Source organism: Alnus glutinosa, chromosome 11 (assembly GCF_958979055.1).
Source record: "Alnus glutinosa chromosome 11, dhAlnGlut1.1, whole genome shotgun sequence".
NCBI classification, from domain to species: Eukaryota; Viridiplantae; Streptophyta; class Magnoliopsida; order Fagales; family Betulaceae; genus Alnus; species Alnus glutinosa.
In genome coordinates, this window is record NC_084896.1 from 19,629,901 (window position 1) to 19,632,500 (window position 2,600).

At 42.4% G+C, this 2,600-nt stretch overlaps 1 pseudogene; it reads left to right on the forward strand.

Moving 5' to 3' along the window:
- The first annotated feature begins 86 nt into the window (after positions 1-86).
- Positions 87-2,455, forward strand: LOC133882450 (L-type lectin-domain containing receptor kinase IX.1-like; annotated as a pseudogene).
- The last annotated feature ends 145 nt before the right edge of the window (positions 2,456-2,600 follow it).

The window sequence follows — 2,600 nt, forward strand, 5'->3', positions numbered from 1 at the left end:
TTCCAAACGCAAAGGCAAAAGTACTCTTTCCCTGTTCTCAAAAAAAAAAAAAAAAAAGAAAAGCAAAAGTTGCGTCTCTCCCAACCATGGCTTTCCATCCGCAAAAGCTGCTTCTTCATCTTCTTCATCTTCCCTACTTGATGACAACTATTTTCCTCTTTCTCATAATCCCTTCTGCATCTCAGTTATCATTCAACTACACCGATTTCTCTCAACCTAACAACAAAGCTATAATAATGACAGGAAACGCTACAATCTCGGGTTCAGTCATCCAACTCACCCCAAATGCAGTGGACAACTGGGGTCGAGCCACGTATTCAGATACCATGCTTCTCTGGGAAAATAGTACACGAGAAGTAGCTAACTTCACTACGAGCTTCTCTTTTATCATCTCTTCGGAAGGTGCAGAAAGTTATTCAGATGGGCTAACGTTCTTCCTCGCAAGCCCCGAATTCCCTCAACCTTCTCCAACAGATGGCTCTGGCCTTGGCCTTGTGAGCAGCAACCAAATGAGTGACTCAACTTTCTTAGCTGCAAATAAATTCGTTGCGGTGGAATTTGATACTTTCCGGAATGTTCGATGGGATCCGCCTGACCCAGTTCGTGAGCACGTTGGTATCAATATCAACAACATGACATCTCGGAACTCGACAACATGGTATAGCGTCATTAGGGAGAAGAGAACATACAGTTCTAGTATTAGTTACGATCCCACCACACAAAATTTAAGTGTCAGCTTCACCGGATTCAATAGTAATGATACCGTCCCAATAAAACAACACCTTTCTTCTATAGTTGATTTGAGAGAGCACTTACCAGAAAGGGTTAAATTTGGCTTCACGGCCGGAACGGGACTGATTTCCGAGTTGCATATTCTTTCCTCGTGGTCTTTTGAATCACCAGTTCTGATTAATAAATCTCCACAACCACAGCCAAACAAGAATGAAAATGGAAGCAAGGTAAAATTGGCGGTGGGGCTGAGCGTGGGTGGATGCGTTTTATTTATGGGTTTGGGGATGGTTTGGCTTATGAAAAGGAAGAAGCGGGCTAGAGGGGGAGGAGATGAGGATTTGGGCTTTGATCTTTCCATGGACGACGAATTTGAACGTGGTACAGGACCAAAGAAATTCTCCTACAAAGAATTGGTTCGCGCCACGAATAACTTTGCAGAGGAAAATAAGCTTGGAAAAGGAGGGTTCGGTGGGGTTTACAAAGGATTTCTAAGAGAAATGAATTCCTATGTTGCTGTCAAGAGGGTGTCACGGGAGTCTAACCAAGGGGTAAAGGAGTACGCATCTGAGGTGAAGAGCATTAGTCGACTGAGGCACAGGAATTTGGTTCAACTCATTGGTTGGTGCCACGAAAACAAAGATCTCCTTCTCGTTTATGAATTCATGCCGAATGGCAGCCTGGATTCGCATCTTTTCAAAGGTAAGAGCTTGTTAACATGGGCGATGAGGTACAACATTGCTCAAGGTTTGGCGTCGGCGTTGCTATACTTGCACGAAGAATGGGAGCAATGCGTTCTCCATAGGGACATAAAGTCGAGCAACATCATGTTGGATGCAAATTTCAATGCAAAGCTCGGGGATTTCGGTTTAGCCAGGATGGTGGAACATGCAAAGGGATCACAAACCACGGCTTTGGCCGGGACAATGGGGTAAATGGCCCCTGAATGTGTCATCTCCGGCAGGGTTAGCAAGGAGTCGGATATATACAGTTTTGGGGTTGTGGCTTTGGAGATAGCCTGCGGAAGAAAAGCCATCGAAGTCAAGGCTAAAGAAGACGAAATAAGTTTAGTGAACTGGGTTTCGGAGCTTTATGAAAGGGGAGAGCTTCTTGATGCAGCCGACTCCAGATTGTGTGGGGATTTTGATGAGCAGCAAATGGAACGGTTGATGATCGTAGGGCTCTGGTGTGCTCACCCAGATTATAGTCTCAGGCCTTCAATAAGGAAAGCCAATAATGTGCTTGATTTTGAAGCTTCATTACCCGTTGATCTGGGAACAAAGATGCCTATGCCAACCTATGCAGCCCCATCAGGTACGGCATCTACATTTTCATCTTCAGCTACTACATCTTCTACAGCATCTTCTTCGGCTACGACACACCTATACTCGCACTCTGGTAATTAATTAACACTAGGTAAAATTATCTATTAATAGATCACACTTGATGCTATGAAACAATAAAGTGATGCGGATTCTTGGGGCTCTTTGATTATTAGTTTTCTTGGGGCTGTTTCAATTCTTTGTTTGGTACAGCAATTTGTCTTGCTGTTTTGCTGTTGTTTGAGGGGTATTGTCCCTGATTCTTGTTTTCTCTGTTGTCTTTGTGCAGCAATTGTTTTTGTGTGTTGTTGTCCTTAGTTAGGAGGTCTGTTCCTAACTAGTTGGCTTTTTCATCTAGATTTTTCTGGAGTTTACTTTTTGGAGTGTTTGATTTATAAGTGTCTAGTTCATCCAAAAAAAAAAAAGTGATGTGAATTCTATATATATATATGCTATTCATGTTTAGCTCAGGTACAATTTATTTGGGTATTTGGATTTTAAAGAAAATTGGTAATTATATCATTGAATTTGTTAGAATATATTTCAACA